Genomic DNA, 26,037 nt, shown 5'->3' on the forward strand with positions numbered 1-26,037 from the left:
GCCTCTCATGAATTGTTGCGTGAGCATGCTGTTTCTGTTTGGAAATGGGCGTCTAAGACTTGATCTTTCTTCGATGATCCTCAATGTTGCTTCAAGCTCGACGGCGTATATGCTTGGTACCTCGTTGGGAAGTCTCACACGCTCGTAGAAGTTGGCCAATGGATCACCAGTTAGAAATACATCTCCGAATTGTGCCTTGAGTTCTACGAAAGCGTGGCTAGGGGTCTGATGTGTCGGAGGTAGATTGAGGACCAGTTTTCTGGCGGCTCCGCCGAGGTATCTGACGATGGTGGAAAACTGGAGTTCTGTAGGCATAGACGTGGTCTCGATGAGGTACTTCACGTCTCGTACCCAATCATCAACGGCAATGGTTGCACCTTGGTCGCGCCCAGTGAAGATCGGTACAGTTTTCACCTGATGCGATGGAAGAAGACGATGCTGAGATGTAGGCATGGGAGACGAACGGTCAGGTCTGTGTTGATCCTGTGGTGTAAGCACTGGATAACCAGTTGAAGTAGAACCTCGTCTCAATATGGGGGTAGGCCTTATGGGGGTTGAACGCTGTATATGTGAATCTTGTACTGGTTGTCGGGGTGTGCTGCGAGATAGTCGTCTCTCGATGTCTTCCAGTTGCGTTAGCATTTTGTCTGTGGTGAGCTGGATGTTACGCAGATCTTCTTGAAAGGGAGATGCCTGTTGAGGTATGCGTCTTTCCTTGGGTCTGGTGTCTTGAGGGAGGTTGAGTCGAGGTCGACGAGACGACATTTGACCAATTGGTGCGGTGGTTGATGGGAAGATTTCGTCGTCGGACATATGCATTCTGGAGGCTGCCATTTTGCTTTGAAGGAGACAATCTGAACTTGCGAGAAAACAGTCCAAAGGGGAGATATACAAGGGGAAAATGTGCACGAGAAAAAATGCACAAATAACACCAGCAATTGTCATCATATGAAAAATTTCACGAATGCAAATCAAATAAGATGAATCAGAGAAAAGGAATTGAGGATCAGATAAGGAAACGGATTCAAGGGTGAAAATAGCGAAAAGATAAACAAAATACTCAATCAATCAGAAGGTAATCACAATACAGCAATTATGTAACTCAATCACTGTGACAAATGCACAAATATATCAGAAAATGAAAAACAAATAGTTAAAGCAATTCAAGATAACACAATAAACGATACTCAAATACAATACACCAGAACCAGCCTACACAAGCAAATGAAATAGAAGTCGAATGAAACAGTAAATTTCTCAGCAATGCAAATGAAATACACACACAAACAATTTTTTGATTACCAACTCAACTGAAAATTTGGAAAGTAAAATCAATTCACAAACGATCAAACTGTCAGACACAAACTAAATGTGTGCGCTGCCTTGTTTTGCACCAAGATTATGTCAATCAAAGCAAAAGAACAGTGAGCATCTGCTACCAAGTGTTGGCACTGAAGTACTTAATCCAATTTGTACACTAGCTGGACAGATTGCAAAGCAAGATCAATGATTGTCAACGACTTACTTAATGAAAGAGCTTTCTATCAAATCGGAATTCACAATACAATGGGAGGTTTAAGAACTAGGTGAGTATTCGGATTAAATCATAGTCTTTTATAACAACGGTTACTAGGGTAACTTACACAGCGTCGTTAATCAGCCCAATGTAGTCTTGATCGTTGTGAAGTACTATGGATCAACGATGGTGCATGGTGCGTGTCTTTGCGATCGTATCAATGTTCAAACAGTGGGAGTCCGTGGGAAAACAAACTAGAATGTTCAAATCTTGGAAATATACATGGGACTCCGATCATCAGCGATTTCAGAAAGTTCGCGGTAAATAGTTCTTGACTTGTGAATGTCAGCGTCGGCCAGTAGTTCGATCCAACAGTTCTGCTAGTGGATGGACGAACTTTTCCGTTAGACTGGCGCTCCAGGCGGGCTGACAGTATTCGGTAGACGGGTCAGCTCGCTGACTTTTCCGGTAGGCTGGCGCTCAAGGCTCGCTGACGGTATGGGGATGGCTTGGCAAGGTCCTTCACGTCCTGGAATACGGGAAACACAGCGGTCCGTTGCAACTGATGATGGTGTTGGTTGGTGTTACCGGACGGTGAGGAACACGGGCTCGTCTTCACGTCTTGAGTCGGGGACGAGTTGGCCTGGAACAGGGCTCTGCAGCTACCCTGTCTGCGGTGCTACCCGCACCCCGGCTGATGCTGCCGTCACACTCCTTGGGGCGAGATCCTCTTCCCGGTCGTCTACAGGATAGATGTCTTGGCCGTCGACAAGGTACAGGATCGTCGGGTGATCGTTGCCTGCCGTTGGTAAGCCCGTACCCGGATCTTCCACCAAATGTGACCCTTCTAAATAATACGGGCTGAACGGCTGATTCTCAGTTTGTGCTGGTTTATTTCTGTTGAGGAACGAAGACACCGTGTTACTTGGTCTTCGACCGAAAACAGAATCAAATATACAAAATACAAAAGAATGACTGTACAAAATACTTATGAAATAATCTAGATACTAAATACCAAAAAGGATTCATCAATATTTACTCAAGATCCCGCGGTTTGCGCCTTAATTCGGGCAGCGTCCGCCATATTGAATTTTACTGTGAAAACCCAATAAATACAAGATAATTAATCCAATCTTATATAATAATGAAGAAATGAACTGCTGAATTTCTTCTACAATATCAAAATATCTATCACTCTTACGATAAGATAATTAAATGAATTCTTGAATACATGAAAAATCACAAGTCAATCAATATCCTCAAATAATGGAATATGCTTCCAAAATCAACTAATATGACCTAAGAGCAATCTAAATCTACTCAAGGATAGTACCTGTTAACTGTGAATTAATATAAGTTATTATTATGAGAAAGATTGAGGTAAAATGTAAAAAGATCATTACCTGTTGAGGAACGAAGACACCGTGTTACTTGGTCTTCGACCGAAAACAGAATGACGAAATGTGGAAAGCGCGCGAACTGGTTTACAAAACCAAGAGGGCGCTCGCCAATTTAAATAACAGATAACGATTACGTAATGTAAAAATAAATAGAGGGGGGTTCGCATCGCACACGTCACATGTGCATCATCCTATATTTGTCACACAAATAAAATAAAGTTTACATTTCACAAGTTGAGCAAATACATGTACATGTACTTGAAAAAAAAGTATCTTCACTTTCAGTTATTTGTTAAATGAGCTAAAGAACTGTTTTATAATGCAAAAAGTGTTCAAAGACTGTAAATTGAACTTGTCAAAGGGTAAAATAAATTTAAAAATATAACGAAGGAGGTATCAGCTCATACTTGTGTTACACATGTTATCTGCAAAAAGAGACTAAGTTAAACAATAAACATGTACATGTACGTCAATGTTGTGGTATCTGGCTTATATGGCACCTGCAAAAAAAGTATTAAATACATGTGCATTACTTTTACTAAAATTAACATATTTATGATGTTTAAATGACATGTCACCCTAAAAAGTGCAAAAATATAAAAATCATTTAACTAAACATGAATCAAATGTTCAAAAATGCACACACAAGCATTTTTCTCAAACAGGAATGCACAGGTTTTTGAAGGCAATTAAAATATGGTCTTATCCTTCAATTAAGCTCAAAGTCTTTAATCTGTATCTTAGAAAAAGGACTTGTTCACACTGCACAAATCCATGCACACAATGTATGCATCCAAGACTGTTGTATAAAATTAAACCTACATGTACATGTATATCGAGTTGATAACAGTAAACATTTTAACCTTAAAAATATTACGGTCTTAAAAAGTTATGAACAGGAAAATGAACAGCTGAAAAAATACAGCTGAATACACTTAAGTTTGGGTTATTACAAAGGGGATGGTGCAGTCTTTAAACACAACGAAGCCCCGGTTTTATTGTGACAATGTTTGCCACAAAAAGTACATTTGTCCGTTCAAAGTGTCTTTTATAATGAAAATGTGCCATCTATCAACAAGAATAGTTTTCAAAGTTTGAATTTAAGGGTTGTGACTGTGAAACTTTAAACAACAAAAAACTGCCCACAAGCTTACATGTTATTGAAGTAATACGCATATCATCTGCAATGCCCTTTAAAAGGTAAAATTATGAAAATGTACTTCCAGCATATACATGTTTTTCAGCTTGCCCTGAAATTGGATATAATTTATTGCTAATCTTTCTTTGGTAAGTTTGTTCTTGCATTGCAAAAGTAGGATGCAGTGAAATCTTGTTGTGAAATTTCTCACGAGCCCAAGTAAATTAACAGAGTAACAAACACATGTACAGTATGTAGGCCCCTATGGCTGAATGGAATACCTGGATTGCTGTGGTTTATAATACATGTTTTTACACATCACCAACATGACCAAACCTTTGTCAGGGATTGGGGGATAAGTTCTTGCTGCTAATGCTGTACGATGTATCTGAAATGAAAAAAAATACACACACACAAATAATTAAAATATTACACAAACTGGGTCCAATTTTTTCAATAATAATTTTCCTAGTCATTCAGTTTAAACTTTAACATATGCTTACAGCTGATTTAATATCCAGCATGTCGTGATCCAATTGCAAGTGTGGGGTAGGACAGCCATAACGGAATATCATCAACAAATTGAATAAAAGCCAAACGTGAATTTGTAGACTTACCGCATACAACAGCTTGTGATTGTGACGCGTGACTCCGTGAGACAAGAGTCCAGGCATTTCTCCATGGTCCAGGCATATCATGCCAGGTATCATCATGTCTAAACTCTTAAGCTCCAACATGTCCACCGATCATCCATCCAGTGTATTTCTACATGCTAATCATGTACATGCAGGATGCGTGTGCACATGAACAGTAACTTATGTCCACATCAGGCTTGCACATGTCATGCAACTATATTTTGACCCAGTTTAATTCAACTTTTCTGGCCTCTTGCAAAGCACTGCAGCACTGTTGCAACTGAATGCAGTTTTCAAATTTTCCACACTGACCGTTTATCTGGTATGCAAGGTCATTGCGTAATGTGACTTGCCCATGCTACACTATGTATGCTGTGGGTGAGTTTGTCTTACATACGCAGTGTGGACTTCCGAACAAAAGACGTCCACATAATGTAGGTAGCACCGACGTTGTGTGGACTTGCCCCACGTCCACACAGTGTTTCCCCATTTCTGGAAAACAGGTTTAGAGGCATTTTTGGGTTAGGTTTATCTGTAGCAGAATGAAGAGAAACACTAAAGGGAATCATAGAAAAAAAATTGGGTGAAAGAGTTTTTACAGTTTGAGAAAAATGAGTTTTTTCACTGGTTTTTCTTAACTACACGAAAGCAATGGAAAGTCCACACTAGTCATGTGAAACAAGTATGTGTGTGTGTGTGTGTGTTAGTCTGGGCATGTAACATGATTCTCTTGATGATGTAACATGTGGACTGTTTCCTGTTTAGCTCAATAAACTGTGTGTTGTGCAGATATGGTGCTGTAGCATATTCAATGTTGCATGGTTCAGAATGCGAGTGGTAGATTACTGGTACATGTACCTAATTATTTGGTGTCCCTCACATGCAGTTCGATGTATGGAGATCATGCAGTTTTGTCAAGTCTCCACAAGGCATATCATTTTTGGAAACATGACTACATGTACTTAAGTAATTCGTATGGCTTATTTCTCTGCTGAAAAATGAGTACACGTTAGATTTGAAGAAATTACATGTAAAGTACAAATACACGTAAAAACTGTTACAAGACTAATATGTATTGTGTTAAAACTATAGTCCTAACTTCAGTTTTTAAAATGTAAAACTACAATTTTTGGATGTAGTGAAACTACAGTTAATATGCAGAAAGTACTGTGTTAAAACTATAGTCCTAACTTCAGTTTTTAAAAAGTAATACTACAGTTTTCGGAAGTAGTGAAACTACAGTTAATATGCGGAAAGTATTGTGTTAAAACTATAGTCCTAACTTCAGTTTTTAAAAAGTAATACTACAGTTTTCGGAAGTAGTGAAACTACAGTTAATATGCAGAAAGTATTGTGTTAAAACTGTAGTCCTAACTTCAGTTTTTAAAAAGTAATACTACAGTTTTCGGAAATAGTGAAACTACAGTTAATATGCAGAAAGTATTGTGTTAAAACTGTAGTCCTAACTTCAATTTTTAAAAAGTAATACTACAGTTTTCGGAAGTAGTGAAACTACAGTTAATATGCAGAAAGTATTGTGTTAAAACTGTAGTCCTAACTTCAGTTTTTAAAAAGTAATACTACAGTTTTCGGAAGTAGTGAAACTACAGTTAATATGCGGAAAGTATTGTGTTAAAACTATAGTCCTAACTTCAGTTTTTAAAAAGTAATACTACAGTTTTCGGAAGTAGTGAAACTACAGTTAATATGCAGAAAGTATTGTGTTAAAACTGTAGTCCTAACTTCAGTTTTTAAAAAGTAATGTAGTGGTCGGCCCTGTCGCTTATTCAGAGGGGGGAGACTCGTCCACCAGTTAAGGAGGATGGGAGGCAATCACCAAGCGTGGACAATCATCATCGGTTTCTGTCATTAGTTGATTGGTTGATTTATTGATGATCCAGTTGAGATACAATATTTCAATGGAATATAAAAACCCTGTACAATGAAATGGAAAAGCAGACGCTGTGTATTAAAGTTTGCATGTCACAGCGTACACACTATACGTACAATACACGTACATGTACCTTCAGTTTGTTTACAATTTCGGTACAAAATGTGTCGAAAGAAATGCCTTAAATTCTCACCCCGACATCTTCAAATCTTTCCTTAAATGACTCCAAAAGCAGCTATACAGCACTTCACTTCAGTTGGTGGGCTGTTCAGATATGGGCCTTCAGATTTTAGCTCGCCAAAGAAGGTTTTTTGATGTGAATTTGGCTCACATCATGCAACGGCATGGTCCGAAGAAAAAGGAACAGGACGTGCCAATCCTGCACGTAGGCCACTTACTTCCGGAAAAGCCCGAAGAAGTCCGAAGCACAAAAACCCAGATTTACTTTAGTAAAATATCATATTTCAGGAGTGATCTAATATTATGAGAAAACTATAAATGTATTTTGCCAACTTATACATGCCCAATAAAATAGTAAGAATAAAGTTTGAGAAATTATAAGAACGTTTTTGTTGTAACTATGTAGTTGCCGAACGCACTTAGCAACCACGAGTCAGTGACGTCATCATGCTTATGGCGCGTACGTAACTTGTTAAAGGGGAATTCCCAGATCCCTACAGTAATACTACAGTTTTCGGAAGTAGTGAAACTACAGTTAATATGCAGAAAGTATTGTGTTAAAACTGTAGTCCTAACTTCAATTTTTAAAAAGTAATACTACAGTTTTCGGAAGTAGTGAAACTACAGTTAATATGCAGAAAGTATTGTGTTAAAACTGTAGTCCTAACTTCAATTTTTTAAAAGTAATACTACAGTTTTCGGAAGTAGTGAAACTACAGTTAATATGCAGAAAGTATTGTGTTAAAACTGTAGTCCTAACTTCAATTTTTAAAAAGTAATACTACAGTTTTCGGAAGTAGTGAAACTACAGTTAATATGCGGAAAGTATTGTGTTAAAACTATAGTCCTAACTTCAGTTTTTAAAAAGTAATACTACAGTTTTCGGAAGTAGTGAAACTACAGTTAATATGCAGAAAGTATTGTGTTAAAACTGTAGTCCTAACTTCAGTTTTTAAAAAGTAATGTAGTGGTCGGCCCTGTCGCTTATTCAGAGGGGGGAGACTCGTCCACCAGTTAAGGAGGATGGGAGGCAATCACCAAGCGTGGACAATCATCATCGGTTTCTGTCATTAGTTGATTGGTTGATTTATTGATGATCCAGTTGAGATACAATATTTCAATGGAATATAAAAACCCTGTACAATGAAATAGAAAAGCAGACGCTGTGTATTAAAGTTTGCATGTCACAGCGTACACACTATACGTACAATACACGTACATGTACCTTCAGTTTGTTTACAATTTCGGTACAAAATGTGTCGAAAGAAATGCCTTAAATTCTCACCCCGACATCTTCAAATCTTTCCTTAAATGACTCCAAAAGCAGCTATACAGCACTTCACTTCAGTTGGTGGGCTGTTCAGATATGGGCCTTCAGATTTTAGCTCGCCAAAGAAGGTTTTTTGATGTGAATTTGGCTCACATCATGCAACGGCATGGTCCGAAGAAAAAGGAACAGGACGTGCCAATCCTGCACGTAGGCCACTTACTTCCGGAAAAGCCCGAAGAAGTCCGAAGCACAAAAACCCAGATTTACTTTAGTAAAATATCATATTTCAGGAGTGATCTAATATTATGAGAAAACTATAAATGTATTTTGCCAACTTATACATGCCCAATAAAATAGTAAGAATAAAGTTTGAGAAATTATAAGAACGTTTTTGTTGTAACTATGTAGTTGCCGAACGCACTTAGCAACCACGAGTCAGTGACGTCATCATGCTTATGGCGCGTACGTAACTTGTTAAAGGGGAATTCCCAGATCCCTACAGTAATACTTCAGTTTTCGGAAGTAGTGAAACTACAGTTAATATGCAGAAAGTATTGTGTTAAAACTGTAGTCCTAACTTCAATTTTTTTAAAGTAATACTACAGTTTTCGGAAGTAGTGAAACTACAGTTAATATGCAGAAAGTATTGTGTTAAAACTGTAGTCCTAACTTCAATTTTTTAAAAGTAATACTACAGTTTTCGGAAGTAGTGAAACTACAGTTAATATGCGGAAAGTATTGTGTTAAAACTATAGTCCTAACTTCAATTTTTAAAAAGTAATACTACAGTTTTCGGATGTAGTGAAACTACAGTTAATATGCAGAAAGTATTGTGTTCAAACTGTAGTCCTACTTCAGCGTTTAAAAAAAAGTAATACTACAGTTTTTGGATGTAGTGAAACTACAGTAAATATGTAGAACGTTGAGTGTTAAAACTGTAGTCGTACTTTAGTGTTTCTATAGTTTTTGTATGATGTGAAACTGCAGTAAACTTTAATACGGCACTTTATATTTACTACAAGTTAACTTTAAATTTCGTACAATAATACTGCAGTATTTACTGTAGTAAAATAAAAGTAACTTTACCTTACACAAAACTTTACATATATTATACTTATCATAGTAAACTTTGATGAACTATAGTAAAACTACAAATTTATAATGGTGAAACTATAGTGGATTTTTATAAGGGCGCGCGCCATGATGAGGCATGTACCACCGGTTCACTACATATCTGCTGTCGTCGGGGGTTTCGGTGACTTTCTCTGCATACCCTCTCTCGAGTAGTGAGTTCATGAAGGTCACATAGTCTTGGTGGAAGATCGGATTGTTTCCGAGTTTCTTCTTTAGGGACATCAAACGGTCCATGGCAAGACACTTGTTGTCTTCTAGCTTGCAAGCTGGATCCCGAAATGGCAGCTAGGTCACACTGATAGTGACCGTCTACCAGCTTCAACGATCTTCCAATAATTTCCTCAAATTGCTTATCTTCAACTGAAAGCTCCTTCTTACTGTCCACTAGTTACTCTGGAAAGTCCATGTCTATGGACGATCTGACCATGTCTTCCTACTTCTGAAGTTGTCCTGCCTCTTCTCTAGCTAGTTGAAGGTTGGAAAGGTGGCGCGGCTCCTCTCCGTCTCTGACCGTGCCCCATATTATCCATCCAAGGACTGATCTGGCTCCATGAGGCTCACGTAACGGCCCTGTCTTCAGCTCTTGTGGTGTATATGCGGCTGGGACGTTATTGCCTATCAGCATCCACACCTCGGCCTGAATAACTGGAAGCTTAATCTCTCTGAGGTGTTCAAACCCATCAACGTCTTCTTGCGTTGGCATGATATCTCTGGTGACAGGCATCTCGGATTTGGTGTAGACCACAGGGAGCTTTACAACAGGACCTGAGTCAAGCCCACAAACTTCTAGCCCCGAGATACGGTGTTTTGTGAAATTCTGAGTCTGTCCCATGGTGCATACTTCCATGGAAGTGGCCTTGCCAGTTACTCCAAGCTGCTGTGCAAGGTTCTCAGTACAGAAAGTCACGTTGCTGCCCGGGTCGAGGAAGGCGTAGGTCTCCACTGTGGTATTGGTAGTTGGGGACCTGACCCTTACTGGTATGATGGCCATGGTGCAAAGACCCGCGCCGGTGTGGACGGTAATTCTGGCCCCCGGTAAAAGTGTCCGGGGGGCAGAATTACCTAGGTAAAAGTGTCCCCCCTGTCCCGTTAGTTGTGTCCCCCTCCAGGTAATTCTGTCCCCTCCAGTTAATTCTGTCCCCCCTGGTTTTGCACGCATAAGTTGTTATATTGATGTTATTATAATAAATTCAGCGCACAGGTATACATTTTTAGATTTTTCCACCCTTCATCAATAATTATCAAAATGAAATTAACGTTTAGATGTTAATCAACCGATCTATGTTTCTGCAAGAAGGCACGCGTAGTATAATACTCAACCTATCGCTAGCGCGCACGCGCATCAGCCGCCGATACGCGTGTGACTGTCATGGCGGACTTCAATGAGGAGAATTGGCAAAATTATACGCGACACGGGTCACCGCGCCGCAGGCCTGCTGCTGGTGCAATGTTGTCCCCGTCCCCGGCCGCGGCCCTGGCACTGCCCGTAGGTGCGGTATCGCGCGCACGCCCACTATGCAAATCGTTCGCTCCCGAAGTCGTCATCAAAACGGGAGTTGTGCTTTGACGTTAGCACCATTCCCGAATTTAGCAAGGCGCCGCGCAAAAACAGTTAATAACTTCACTTATATACAGTCTGGGTGCTAGACTTGTGACGTTGCACGGGGACACATTTACCAGGGGGGACACATTTAACGTCGTACAGGGGGACAGATTTACCTAGAGGGGGACAGGTTTACCTAGGTAAAAGTGTCTCCCCGGACAGATTTACCGGGTCACGACCCGGTAGATCTGTCCGGGGGGGGGGGACACATTTACCAGGGGGGACAGAATTACCTGCCACACCGGCTCCCATGTGAGAGCTAGCCCTGTCCTTGAATGGAGCCATGTATGTGGAACATGACTTCCCCCTGTCGGTGGTCTCGGGTGTCTCGGGCTTTGGAGACTCTTCTCCCTCTTTCTGTTGTTGTTCTCTTTCCTTGTGAAGAACTGTGGGATGCAGGGCGTTGCACTCCTTGCACTTGGCCTTGGCTCTGCATCGTTTACTCAGATGGCCATACTTCAGGCAACCAAAGCAAAGTCCCTTAGACTTCAGGAATTGCAACCGGTCTTCGAGTGACTTGGCCATGAGCTTTCGGCACTCCTGCATTGCGTGTCCTGATCCCTGACAGAAACTACATGGCTTTGAGCTTGCTATATCGGCTGCGAACTTGGTGCCCTAGTCTGCGTAGACTTGCTTCTCCTGCTTACTGACACCAACAGACTCAGCTGCTCCGGAAGCACACCCAATCTTTCTGACCGATGGCTGAGGGCGTCCTCCTCCTCTCACATGTTTAGCTTCCTTGGGCTTGCCTGCCAATGCAACTCGTCCATATACTGGGTCTGTTGCCTTCCTGGCTTCTCTTTGGACGAAGTCTACCAGGTGTGTGAAGGTCACCAGCTCGGCGTTATCTTTCTTGTTCATGACTATATTTCGCCATCTATTATGTAGATAGAAGGGGAGCTTGGAGACCAGTCGCTTGATGTTCTCGGAATACTCCAGAACCTTTGCCGCATTTATGGAGTGTACTGCATTTTTACACTCCATCAGGAAAATAGCAAAGGCGTCAAGTCCAGACGGGTTATCGGGTCTGATCTCTGGCACTCCAAGAGCCCTCTGTACGTAAGCATTGGCCAGTAGGTCCACGTCTCCATACCGTTTCTCCCTTTCTTTGAGTGCAGCCGGGTAGCCGACATCGGCAGAAAGACAGCTATAGCCATTCACGATGTGGTGTGGCTCTCCCTCAGTAAACTGCTCTAGGTAGTTCATCCGTTCGTCATCGTCCACTGTGTTGGCGACAACTCTAGCCTTAAACTGGCGGATGAATCTCTTGTACTCCAGGGGATCTCCCTTAAACTTAGCCAGGTCAGAGGCGGGCTTCCTGATCTCCTTGACTAGGTGTTGCGCTACGGACACAGTTGACACTACCAACGGGTTCTGACTCTCGCTGCCCTCCTGAGCGTCACTTGAGCGTCCAGATGACACTTGATCCTCCTGCTTGACGATCTCTGACTTCACTACTGTTTTAGTGTCCGGCTCTTTCGTGTCTTGAATAGGGGCCTGCTGGGGGACTTACTCATTGTACTTGTGAGTTCACCTGTTAGACGTGTGGTGTCTGAATCTTGAGTTTGGGGTTGACATCTTGCCTGGGCCGGAGTAGACATGGGCAACGATGACATGACTTGCGATGCTGAGGGGATGTATTCTGGTGCGGCAGGATTGAAAGCTCTGCCTAGCGATGAGGGTGGTCTCAAGGAGAGCAGGGGCAAAGCACTCAAATTTTGCTCGTCTCGAAGCTCACTCTGCTCCAGTTCATCTAGGATTGCTGCCTTTGCACTTGAAACCTGCAACTCGGTCCTGAGCTCCAGCTCTTCCTCTTTCTGTTTTAGTCTCAGTTCTTCTTCTCTCCGCCTGGCTTCAAACTGGAGCCTCTCCTCCTCCAACTTTCCTTTCTCTCGAAGTGCTTTAGTTCGGGCCAATAGTTCAGCAGTCTTCTGATGCTCCATTGCTCTGGCTATCGATAAGGAACTGGAAATACGGCTCCCAGCAGAACGAGAAGTATGTGACCTCACTGACCTCCCGCTGTCCCCATCATGTATGCTGGTGTGGTACACTAGCCATTGATCTAGTGTGTCCTTAAAGTCCTGGAAGCTGCTGAGCTCAGGCTGTAGTTCTACCTGCACTGTAGGCCGCCGGTCATCGGTAACCAGTGCTAAATATTCACCGTGGTGAGTCAAGAACCGTTCATATTCCTCAAGCCATCTTGAGTGCTCAGCTCTGACTTTCTTCACGTCTGGTGGAAGTACTAACAGCAATGGTTGAATGCTGTCCTTCATTTCGATGAGAGCCTGGGCGCTGTCTCGCCGACTCTCCATCGTTGACTTCACTTTGGCCCGCGTGGCCATAGCTGTGGCCTTGGTTTCCATACTATCGACTTGGGCCTCCATTATTTGCTATAATTTTCCAGTGTTGATCCCAAGTAAATTGTCTCTTGGCTATTGACTCTGGGTTTATCCACAGCGTTGACTGTAACGTCGGTACCCAGAGAGAGAATAAACAATTATTTTCATTTAAACCGACGTTACAGTAAAATTTCAGGAAAAAAAAAGTGCACATGTGAACCAGACTATACAACATATCTACACAAGTACACACAAAAAAGTTATATACAAAAGTTAATTTTTAACATTCCAGTAGCCGGCACATAAGTTTTTTTTTGGCATGATTTTTTGTTGTTTTTTGTTTCTTTTTTTGGTCTTTTTTTATGCGGGGGGGGGGGGGGGGGGGGGAGGGGTCGTCTATGGAATAGCTGTCTGTAAATCAAACGTCTGTGTATAGATGTTCGTGCAAATTCGGCGATTAATGATGTAAAAAGACGGCGTCTTGACCCCAGATTGTGACCATTCGGCGGACGCCTACGGGCGTTCGGGTCTAAAGTAACCCGTTGTTTAATAACGAGACCATTGCAGCCAACATTATAGAGCCTGAAAGTTGACCCCTTCCGGACCCCTCGAATTAAAATCTTAGCGTGTAAAAGTTGGAGTATTTAATATTATTTTTGGTACATTGATTTCTCAAGAAAATCACCCTCGGAAAAGGCCTTTGTAAAATTGTTACCAGCATCTCAATTTATGGAAACTGAGAAATAACATGAGGTGAAAGAGAAATACCGTGCCAAATACTGACCTCTCACTTCCGAAAATCTAAAATACATGTGGAAAAGTGGAACTCGTAGCACTCGTACAAAGATCAGTGAAAATTTAAGACATAATTTTGTGGCGGTCATTGGGTACAAACTGAAACTTAAAGCCCGAGTCCATCATTTGCAGCTATCCAAAAAAGTAACCGGCGTAATTATTGTTGAAAAACATACTGGTTGAAAGATAGTAAGGGGACTAAACTCCCTGTGAAATTATCCTTTCTGGCAAGCTCTCATTTTGAAGAAATCAACGAAAGAAGGCATTTCCAACGGTGCTTCTTAAGAGGCACCGTATGAAAATTTAAATTAGTTGTTCGTTTTGTTATTCGGCGCAGCGCGCACAAGCATTGGAACGACGCACAGGCGCGCGCGGTTGCTATAATTCGTTGGATCAGTGCGCAACATCGCGTAAAGCTGCAATTCAAAACAATTCGAAACATGATTTAGCAACTTTTGATTTAAAATTGAGATCCAAGAATGCTGTTTTTCTCGGAATATGAAGCTGAAGCTGAGCTGAAACTTCATCAAGTAAGTTGTTCAGCACCCTTCATTAGATTTTGAACACTTTTGTTGCTTCAAACAAACAAAATGCACTAATTACAAATGATGGACTATAGCTTTAAATAGGAGACTAAAATGTCTGTTGTGATACACTGTGTTTGCTTTAATAAACTTGAAGGACTCTTCATTTACAAACAAATCTAAAATGAACGTTGCGGAACTGTCCAGAGAGCATGCCCCGTATTAGCAATAGTGTCTTTGGTCTGGAGAATTTAAAGTTAAAATGTGCCAAGTATTCCGAACAAGTCTGTATGTATACAAACGTAGACGTTTTTAAAATTTAAATCCAAAGGGCATAGGTCACTCGCAAATGGCTTATCAAAGTTGTTTACGTCGCGTTTAAGCTAAGTTTAAGCACTTTATATACAAGAGGATTTGGTATATAAAGTTTGCAATGACTAATCAATTAACAATTCTGATATTGAATCATGTTTTATTGAACTTATAAATACAGGTAAAGCGAATGTTATTATTGGAACTGTCTATAAACCTCCTTGTGTTTTAACCAACAACTTTACAGAACGCTTTAATACTGTTTTGTCACTTAAATGTAGTGAAAATAAAACATGTTATATCATGGGTGACTATAATATCAACCTACTAGAGTGTGATATTGACAATAGTGTGCAGACCTTTATGAATACTGTTCTATCTCAATCATTTTATCCAACTATTGACAAACCAACAATGATCACTGCCGATAGTGCAACTCTTATTGATAACATTCTAACCAATGACCTTGCGAATATTTCCTCTGGAGTTTTGATGACTGACGTCACAGACCATTTCCCCATTTTTATAGTAATCAACAGTGTCAAAGAAAGTCCCCGAACCAACAAAAAATTCAAAAAGCGTAATTTTAATGCAAGTAATGTTGTAAACTTCATTTATGATCTAAATATGATTGATTGGCATTCTGTTATATCAATTAACGATATACATCTCTTGTATAATGCTTTCCTATTAAATGTCCCACAACTTTATGATAAAAATTTCCATTAGAAGATGTTAAATGTCGATTTAGTAAATGTAAATGCCCACGGTTATCTGATGGTATTTACTTAACAAGCGCAAGCAAAACTAAACACATCTTACTTCTTTCAGGATGGTAACGAAATTAACAATGACAAGGAAATTGCAGAAGCATTTAACAACTACTTTGTTAACATCGGCAGTAGCCTCTCCAGCGAACCCTCGTTATGTAGCACTTCCTTTGATTCGTTTCTACGCAACAAATGACCTTCTAGGAAGGCCCCTGGATTTGATGGTGTAAGTTCTTCTGTCATCAAACAAGCTAAGCCTTTGTCTGACACCTTTAACAAGTGTTTGACAGCTGGAGTTTTTCCCGATGATCTAAAAATAGCCCAAGTAACACCGATATATAAAAAAGGTTGTAAGCATGACATTACCAACTATAGACCTATATCAGTCCTATCTACATTTTCAAAACTATTTGAAAAGCTTATTTATAAACGATTGGTATCTTTTATCACTAAAAATAATATTCTCTCTGAGTCTCAATTTGGATTTAGACAAAATCGTTCACTGAATTAGCGATATCGTATGTAATTAGTACATTATGTAATGCAATGCAATTGATCAAAATAACTTGGACTTATCAAAAGCATTTGATACTGTAAATCACGATATTCTTATTAGTAAATCAGAACATTACGGAATGCGGGGAACCGCTTTGGATCTACTAAGAATTAGTTATTCGTGTAACAGAAAGCAGTATGTATCATTTCACTCTGTACTTTCTACTAGCCGCGGCTAGAAAAAAATATATTAATCGGCCGATTAATATATTTTTTTCTACACAAAATGGACTTCACCACTTGACAAGCTTGCTTTTTGGAGAAGCCCACCGCTTAATCTTATCCTGTTATCTAAATTATTGTTTAAACCGTTTCCCTTCAAAATGATTAAGTGGAAATAAATATGAATGAATGAAGGAATGAATGAATTACGCGTCGGGTACCTCAGGGTTCTGTGTTGGATCCTTTACTATTTCTTCTTTATATTAATGATATATGTAACACCTCAGACACTATAACATTTTGTTTATTTGCAGAAGATACAAGTTTGTTGTATACTCACGATATTGTAGATGAAGCAATTAGTAACCTAAATATGGAACTTGAAAAGATAAGTTCTTCTAGCAAATAAATTATGTATTAATGTCGTCAAGTCGAATTATATGGGTTTTTTGTGCCAAACAGTACAAGTACACACAATCTGTTCCTTTGATTCTGAATAACGCAAGGCTTGGTCAGGTTAAGATAACTAAATTCCTGGGCGTAACTATTGATGAAAATTTCACTTGGAAACATCATATCGATGAAGTAGCGACAAAAATATCAAAGAACGTTGGAATAATGAATCGTTTGAAATATTACCTTCCGAGTAAGATTTTATTAACATTGTATAATTCATTTGTTTTTACCATACTTAAATTACTCAATCTTGACCTGGGGTAGAGTTTGCCATGTAAGTGTAACAAATTACTTACAGAAACGAGCAGTTCGTGTAATTTCGAATGCTGGCTATCGTGATCATTCTGCTCCATTATTTGCTGAATTAAATATATAACAATGTAATGACTTATATTACCTTAATTTAGGAAAATTAATGTATACATTTATGCATAATTTACTCCCGTCCTGTTTTAATTCTTGTTTTACCTTAGCATCTAACATTCATGTATTTAACACTCGAAACAGTGCTAGGGATTTAACTGAACGTCAATGTCAACAAATAGTTCATCGAGGCACTTTGTACTGGAATAGTTTAGATGATTCTCTAAAGTCATTACCCTCACTATCTGTCTTTGTCAAAAATTTAAAAACTCACTTTCTCGAATCATATTCATAAATTTAAATTGAAATGTCATTATTTTGTGCATTATTTAGGCCTTGTCTCACACACTTGTCCTGTCTGTCTCGTGTAGTGTTTTGTTTGTCCCTTATTACAGTACTTTGGTTGTATGTCTGTCCATAGGTAAGGGCACAAAAGCGTTCTGCTTAACCTTATACCGATATTCTCTGCCTCACTGAAACCTGGTTAACTCCTCAAAACAACGACTCCATTCTTGGTTTTCCAGATGATTACGTAATATACCGCAGGGACCGTTGTCAGGGACGCCGCGGTGGCGGTATCCTTACAGCAGTTCGTTCATCTTTGACACCAATCAGATTATGTACTTTCGCCCATCACAATGAACTTGAACTCATGTGGCTATCTCTCAATTGCAATCTGAGAGTTGGCTACTCGGTCTTGTGTATCGTCCACCATCCTCAAGTGCTACCTATTGGCCCAAACTTAGAGAGGCGATGGAATCCATTCACGTCGATAACTACGATGGGTGCCTCTTTGTTGGGGATTTCAACGTGGACTTCAACCATCAAAGACCGGCTTCAGCTCATCGATCTCATCTTCTGGAATTATCTGCCGATTTTAACCTTGAGCAGCTTGTAAGGTCGGTCACGAGACCATCTGACCACCACGCTGATCCGATGGAAGGTTCGACTATTGACCTTGTCTTCTCGGATCGCCCTGACCGCTACTCATCAGTTACCACAGTACCGAACCCTCTCCAGTCAGATCATCTTGGTATTCACATCAGATTTCGCTCCTTTACAACTCCACCAAGACCAGCTTCACTCCGATCTTTTCTACAGACCCGTCGTGGCGACTTTGACCCACTTACGCCAACTAATTCACCTGGTTCCCTGTTCGGCGTTCATTGACGCCGACGATATCACCCGGTCAGCCGACAACGTAGTGGATCTGTTGGATGCTGCTATTCAGGACTCCATCCCCAGAGTGACCAAACGGAGATCCCGCTGCTCACCCTGGATCACACCAGAACTGAAACACATCATCAACAGAAAGCACCAACTATTTAACAGAGCAAAGAGAACTGGCTTGTTGAATGACATGAACTCGTATAAGGTTATTCGTAACAATGTTAAGAAGCTTACCCACAAATCTTACTGGCAATATGTTAATGATCTATTTTCCTCTAATGACAACCGACGTTCATTTTGGTCTTATGTAAGGAGCCGTAAGCATTCTTCTCCTCCCCCTCCCTTTATTTGTGGTAATGTCAAACTTACTCAATCTCATGAAATAGCCACTGCATTCAATAATTACTTCTCCTCCGTTTGTAAGCCACCAGGCCCCATTCCTCATGAACCCCCTGCTTGCTCTCTCCCAATTCCAGGCTTATCTGTTGTTTCTGTTCTCCCGGGTCAAGTCGCATCCATACTTCATAAGCTCCCCTCCAACAAGTCGCCAGGGCCTGATGGCTGCCTTTCCAGTATCCTCAATAAGATTGCATTGGAAATATCTAATCCCTTGAGTCTTCTGTTTAATGCTTCACTGAGCACCGGTCACCTTCCTGATATTTGGCGCTTGGCTAACGTAACTCCTGTGTCAAAAAAGGCGATAAAACCTCCTTGACAAATTACCGGCCAGTTGCACTTACATCCATTCTTTGCAAAGTCCTCGAAAGAATCATTTCATCTGCCATTTCTGATCATGTCAACTTGTATTGTTTATTGAATCCCAACCAACATGGATTTGTCAAGCACAGGAGTTGCGTGACCCAATTAAGTAATATCCTCCACTCTTGGTCGTCAACCCTGGATGAACGTCGCCCTCCGAGAATTGACGCTGTGTTCCTGGACATATGTCAAAAGCATTTGACACGATGCCACACCACACATTGTTGGAAAAGCTTGCAACCGAATACAATGTACAGGGTCTATTGTGGCATTGGGTTAAGTCCTTTCTGACTGGTCGGAGGCAGCGGGTTCTCTTTCAGGGCGCCGTCTCTCCATGGGCTGATGTTACATCAGGTGTGCCTCAGGGTAGTGTTATGGGGCCGCTTCTTTTCAATTTATTTATAAACAATGTGTCCAACTCCGTCTCATCTAGCTGTGTTATGTTTGCCGATGACATTTTCATGTACCGTGTTATTCGATCTACCTCTGACGAGCATATCCTTCAACAGGATTTACATCAATTAAACGAGTGGTGTAACTTAAATTCTATGACATTCAATACAAGTAAAACCCAAGTCATGCATATCACTAGGAATCGAAATATCCAACCCCCGATCTACATCTTAGGAGACGCTCCACTTGCTACTACATCCTCCTTCCAACATCTTGGCATTGTTATTGATTCTAGACTTACCTGGAAATCTCATGTTAACACCATTGTTTCCAAAGCTAACCGTCTTTTAGGCTTTATCCGGACAGTAGCACGTGGAGCCTCTCCATCTGCCATCTTTTGCTTGTACCGGTCCCTTGTCCTTCCTATTTTGGAATATGGCTTACCTGCTTGGGACCCCTATACCACCGCTGATCAACAAAAGCTTGAACGTGTTCAACGCACAGCTACCCGTATTGTTCTAGGTCAGCGGAGGGGGGAAATGTCATATGAGGAAAGACTCCATCAGCTCAATTGGTCCATGCTCACTTCCAGAAGAAATTTCATTCTGTGCTCATCCGTATTCAAGGTATTATACGGTCTAGTACACTGTGAATCGGTCCATGAGAACCTTCATATTAATCCACGTCATCCTAACATCCTCACATTTCGTCATCTTCCTGCTTGTACTGATGCTTTATTCCATTCACCAACCCGTCGCTTTCTTAGACTCTGGAATCACTTACCTTACCACTTACCACTATGGCATCACCGGTAATGTTCACAAGTGGATCTCAACTTTCCTTACAACACGTACCCAGCAAGTCGTCCTGGAGGGTAAAAATTCTACAACAGCTGAAGTTTTATCTGGAGTCCCCCAAGGCACTGTCTTGGGACCCCTGATGTTTCTCCTCTACGTTAATGACATCCCTTCATATGTTTCTTCAAAAATCAGACTGTTCGCTGATGACGCCATACTTTACAGAGAAGTAGAAGAAACATCTGATGCTACATCCCTGCAAAACGATTTGGATGCTCTGTGCAGATGGGAGAGGGAATGGGAAATGAAATTCAATCCAGACAAATGCTTTGTCATGCATATCACCACCAAAAAGGATCCACTCATCAGTACGTAGGCCTACAAAATCAACCAGAGACCTCTCCAAACTACTACCAATCACCCATATCTTGGCCTCATCCTGAGTGCTACTGTAGCTGGTCGTCTCACATCAACAAAATTACCAACAACGCTAGGCAGACCATTGGCATCATCAGAAGAAACTTCAAATCCTGTAGCTGAAAGGTTAAATCCCAACTTTACCAGTCTCTCGCCCGCCCCAAACTAGAGTATGGTGTCTGCGGCTGGGCCACCTTCACTGAGGAAGAAAAAAACCAACTTGAAGGTATCCAGAGATACGCTGCCAGGATGTGTTGTAACAACTTCACCAGGCTTGCCAGTGTCACAGATATGTTGAACCAGCTTGGTTGGCCTCTACTTGAAACACGTCGCTCGATGTACAAGATCTCTCGCAACCTCGTTGAAGTCAAACACGACCTTAGGCCCAAAACAAAAACCCTTAGGAGCTCGCACCAGTTTTCATACCACCGACCCAACGCTAAATCCAAGCTCTATAGCACCAGTTTCTACCCGTCAACGATCCCCATCTGGAACGACCTGCCAAACACTATCATCACCATACCCGACTTAAACCAGTTTAAACAAGCCTTAGTAGACCACGTCATCGGGGAGGGAACCAAAACCCAAGTCAACTAGCTCCAGCACAGCCGCCCCAACTCTAGCGGGATGCGGATTCTACCGTTTAGCTGGAGCAACTGATAGGCTACAGATACAGATACAGACCTACTTCAATCCGGGATTCTGCAGTGCTTAATTCACTAAACTCATTTCTAGCCAGTCTCAAGACACACTTCCATGACCAGCTCACATTATAGCGCAATTTACTTAATCTTAAGTTTAATCTTCGGGCTTCCCTTTATTGTGTTATTTCCCTGCCATTTGTAATCTTGTTCTTGTGTATTTGTTTGCCTTTTTTGTCCTGTTCATTTGTCATTATGTGCGGCGCGGCGGCTGACGGTAACTAACATTGTCATTGTTTGAGCCTACTGGCGTGAACGACTTAAATTCTCCATTATTTTAAAGAATAACCCACCTTAAATATTTTAGGTAAGGCAAATTTTTATTAAAAAGTTTTGATGGACAGTCTCGATAACTTTCATGGCGCGATAGGTATGTGATAGGAATCAGATTTTTTTGTACTTCCGACTTATTTCTCAACTTGAAACTTACTTTTAAATCCATATACTTTTTCAGTTTAGAAAGTTGCAATGTTTGTGAAATGATTATTCAATATTTGTTTTTAAAAATATTACGAATCTCCTCTGAATTGTGAAGAAAAATCTGCCGCAGAGACCCCCAGATTTGCTCTAAAATCCACCAGAGAGCTTCTAAAGTTCAAAAAATTTCGGGGCCCTTAGGCGGGCCCCGAACCCCACGCCGTGGCTTCGCGAGTCGGTGTGTCTCAACAAAACTTCCTGGACAGGTTTGCAAAATTTCACGCCCCCCCCCCCTTTTGGAAAATCCTGGATCCGTCCCTGTGAAACCAAATATGATTCATGGAGGCATGCACTACTGAAAGGATAATCAGTTTTGACAGATGATGAATACGCGAGTTCATTGAACTACATACACAGGGTGACCGTAATAGTAATAGCAATATTCTGCTAGATGCACTTCAAAATATCTGCTGATTAACACTTATACTCGCATGCAGATGTTATAAAATCCCCCCCCCCCAAAAAAAAATTAAAAAAATTAATTAAAAAACCCAAAACAATTGCACGTGTCCAGCCTGGCTCGCAATGGTCGAAAATACTTTACTGTGTACTGCTTCACGTCGGGGAACCTCAAATTGAAGCTTTTTTTCAAAACAAATGCTATATTTTTCAAATCTGCCATATTTTTCTGTCAGATCAATATTTTTAAAGAATTCTGCTTCTGTCAAACTCGTTTTTCCCCCGGAAATATTCTGTCAAATTTAGCCGAAATTCGGCTGAAACGGTCACCCAGTACATACATCTATACTACAATCACGAAAATGATTCGGGGGCGCTGCCATTTTCCCGACCGGTCTCCGACCGGTCTCCCGTCCCCATCGCGCCTGTTGGCTGCGGGGGATGCGGAACGGGGCCCGGCTATTTTCACCCCATATTTCCCAGAATTCCTTTCCCCATTAAGCCGGCCGCCATCTTGCGTACGGGCCGGTGTCACGTGAAAATTCGACTCCTATGAAAATCGGACCCCTATTTCCCTATTATTGGTTGATCCCTCGCACGTACGTGACAGGTCACTCTCCCAAAATGATCCTAAAAATAGCGCAGTATCGTACTCACGCGTGCGCAGGACTACCAATGAGTCCACATTTCATGGAGTCGGATATTCACGCTACACCTGTCGTGCCACGTATACGTATACGTTCGTATAGAGGAGCATGCGCTGCAGCGCATGCAACGGTATTCCATGCAACATGCAAAGCTGAAGGAATGCTTGCCCCACATTTTCTCAGCACTACTAGCTTCGTTTGATGGTCGTTTGATGCATTGATTATGCTACAATTTTCTCTTTCAATGGTAAGTCCGGTTTGTGCTATGACACATTATAGATTATAGTTAGTAGTAATTCTTTCGAACACCTCTGGCAAAGGATTAATATAAGTATTCTTTCGAACACCACTGCTGGCAATGACAATTGTTGTTTGTGAAAAGTGTGACCCAATCGCGTGGGCCTCGGACATGTCGGACATGGCGATCGTGTAGTATTTAGTAGAAGGGCCCGGTTCCTATAGGGAACAAAATCCACTTTAAAAAAGCCCGACCAAAATAGTTGGAGACATTCTCAATAAACAGGTATGTCATAGATAGAGGGCCGGGTTTTGATTTTTTTTTTAGAGAAATTTGGGGGGGGGGGGGAAATTACGATGACAGCACAGCGAAAACACGCAACCCGAAAATAAAGATGGCGATTTCTGCGCGATGTGCTGTGAGCACGAATGTCGGACACTTCGCCCCATTTCCACGTCGCCCCATGTCACTTCGCCCCTAACCACTTCGCCCCATCCCCACTTCGCCCCATCCCCACATCGCCCCATCCCCACTTCGCCCCATCCCCACTTCGCCCCATCCCCACTTCGCCCCATCCCCACTTCGCCCCATCCCCACTTCGCCCCAGCCGTTGCATGTAAAAAAAAAAATCTCATCTATTTTTTTGGCTTAAAAAAAAACTATTTCAATAGATTCACTAATTGCTAACCAACGGAAAGAATTAGCCCATCACCAATTGAACAATTCATAACCAACCTCTCAAGCTAGGCTCTCCCCTACCGAGAAAAAAGCTTGAAGTAAAAGATCCAACTTTGTTCCCAACCCGGCTATACCAACCCGTCTCCCACTTATCTGAGAACGACAATACCTTTGACATCCTAATTTCACTCTTGGAGGAACCAATCTCATCAATGAAGTTGTAAGTCTCACATATCAGACAAATTTTGACGGAACATTTTCCTCAAGGCAGTGAGTTCCTTTGAACTCACTGACCCATACCTACGGGATTCTTTTGAATCCAGCGGCTGATGATTTTATTTAAGCCATCATTTCTCTCATCTGTGTCTCGAGCACCTCATCAGAGAGTTTGTATTTTTCCTGAGTTTCTAGAATTGGGAGCATTTATTATCTGGGGTCTTTGGCAGTTTATTTGGTCTGCACCCCTAGCCTTCCCTTTTTTATACTACATGGGGCGAAGTGGGGATGGGGCGAAGTGGGGATGGGGCGAAGCGGGGATGGGGCGAAGTGGGGATGGGGCGAAGCGGAGATGGGGCGATGTGGGGATGGGGCGAAGTGGGGATGGGGCGAAGTGGTTAGGGGCGAAGTGACATGGGGCGACGTGGAAATGGGGCGAAGCGTCCGACACCCGTGAGCACGCACGGCGCGCAGAATCGTAAGGCACAAACCGCGCAGGAACAATTTATTTGTAGCTATTGTTAGCCGATGTATTTTTTTACAAGTTTTCTTTGTTACTCCTTTACACAGGACTCCCGATGACACCCACATCACATGACCAGCTCCAACCATGCTCCAAGCATGCTCCAGTGCATGCTTCAACCAGTTCCCAAAGCAAGAATCTCGACTCAAGACGAAGACGTGACGTGCTTTTTCTCTTTACCCATTCAAAACACATTTTTCTTCTAGCCATAATTTTATTATTTAGAATTCATGAAAATGAAATAGTGCAAAAATAATCACTCTTTTCTGCTGTTTTATGTCCATCCTTTTTTAAAGTTATATCCTTGGCTTAGTTGTATCCAAGAATAATTATGGAATGATTACCCGTCTCGCTTGAAAGTCTTTCATGGAATGTTTTTGCCTATGCTAAACAAGCCTGGACCGACGTCCCTTACGAAAATCGCTCCGAAAATTTGCTACAATTATATCCCCTGAGTTTTGTCAAAGTACTACCCTGTATTGAATGCAAATACATTATTACTAAAAAATTTGTGTGTGCATTGTACCTGATTTCATTTTCACAGTTTTGTAATAAATACATTTAACATGTGGTGCTTGACATAATTATGAAGTGCTCCAATATGTCCTTTCTTATAGTTTTACTCTCTTCTGCAAATAAACGTGTTACAATACTTTGCTCTACAACCCCATCACCATAATAAAAACACGAACTGTTATAATGACATTAACTACTACTTAATACATAAAAAACACCCCCTTCACCATAACGAATATAAATTGTTGCCCACTTCCCCGGAAATATAAGTGACCATTCACAGGTGTAACATAAGTAGGCATGGGCGTCGCAAGGGGGGGGGGGGGGCAAGGGGGGCACTTGCCCCCCCCCCCCCCGAAAGCAAAAAAAAAAAGAAAAAAGAAGGGGAAAAAATGAGTTCAATTTTAAATTTAATGAGTTGGGGGGCTAAATGTCCCTGCCCTTCTCTAAAACTGATAAATGGAGAATGTGTTGAGAAAAACAGGCATTTTTTTGGCAAAAATATGTTTTGCCCCCTCTAGAAAACAAATCCTGGCGACGCCCATGTAAATAGGCCACACAATATCCAACCCCCATCCCCACTGGCTTCCCCCTCCTCTCCTCTGTAGTGAGAACTATGAATACGACGTTGTAAAGGTCAAGATCAAACCGCGTTTCATCTAAACTACCTAATTGTACAGTTGGTGTATACGTCCTTTATGGTTTGGCACCTTGAAAAATCAATGTTCAATTTGACTGGACAATATTCCAGCACAACATTAGTTATGAGCTTTATATACATGTAATGAGACATTGCATGAGACAATCGGTCGGCAATAAATACTTAATTTCATTCAACTGTTGACAGCAAGACCTTCCTAATCGGTGCGCAATTTAAAACAACATTTAAACGTTATGAATCCCAGCACAAACATAAACCTCCACAATATCAGCGATTTCAATATCACCATCTCCCCTCTATAACAAAAACCATTTCTCCCCGTCCCTGGAAATATTTCTCCCCATCCCCGGAAATATTTGTGACATGGTTGACGGGTTGTACGGAAATTGGTCGTTCCGACTA

At 41.4% G+C, this 26,037-nt stretch overlaps 2 long non-coding RNA genes across 2 annotated transcripts; both read right to left on the reverse strand.

The window, feature by feature from the left end:
* Positions 1 to 6,544: 6,544 nt before the first annotated feature.
* Positions 6,545 to 7,438, reverse strand: LOC119742013. The gene is made up of 2 exons (XR_005272800.1): positions 6,774 to 7,438; positions 6,545 to 6,624 (listed from the first exon to the last, which is right to left on the reverse strand). It is a non-coding gene; the product is annotated as an uncharacterized LOC119742013 (long non-coding RNA).
* A 379-nt stretch (positions 7,439 to 7,817) lies between these two features.
* LOC119742014 lies at positions 7,818 to 8,531 on the reverse strand. Its single transcript, XR_005272801.1, has 2 exons — positions 8,046 to 8,531; positions 7,818 to 7,896 (listed from the first exon to the last, which is right to left on the reverse strand). It is a non-coding gene; the product is annotated as an uncharacterized LOC119742014 (long non-coding RNA).
* Between the last annotated feature and the right edge of the window lie 17,506 nt (positions 8,532 to 26,037).

This window comes from Patiria miniata, unplaced genomic scaffold (assembly GCF_015706575.1).
Source record: "Patiria miniata isolate m_02_andy unplaced genomic scaffold, ASM1570657v1 HiC_scaffold_5, whole genome shotgun sequence".
Classification (NCBI taxonomy): Eukaryota; Metazoa; Echinodermata; class Asteroidea; order Valvatida; family Asterinidae; genus Patiria; species Patiria miniata.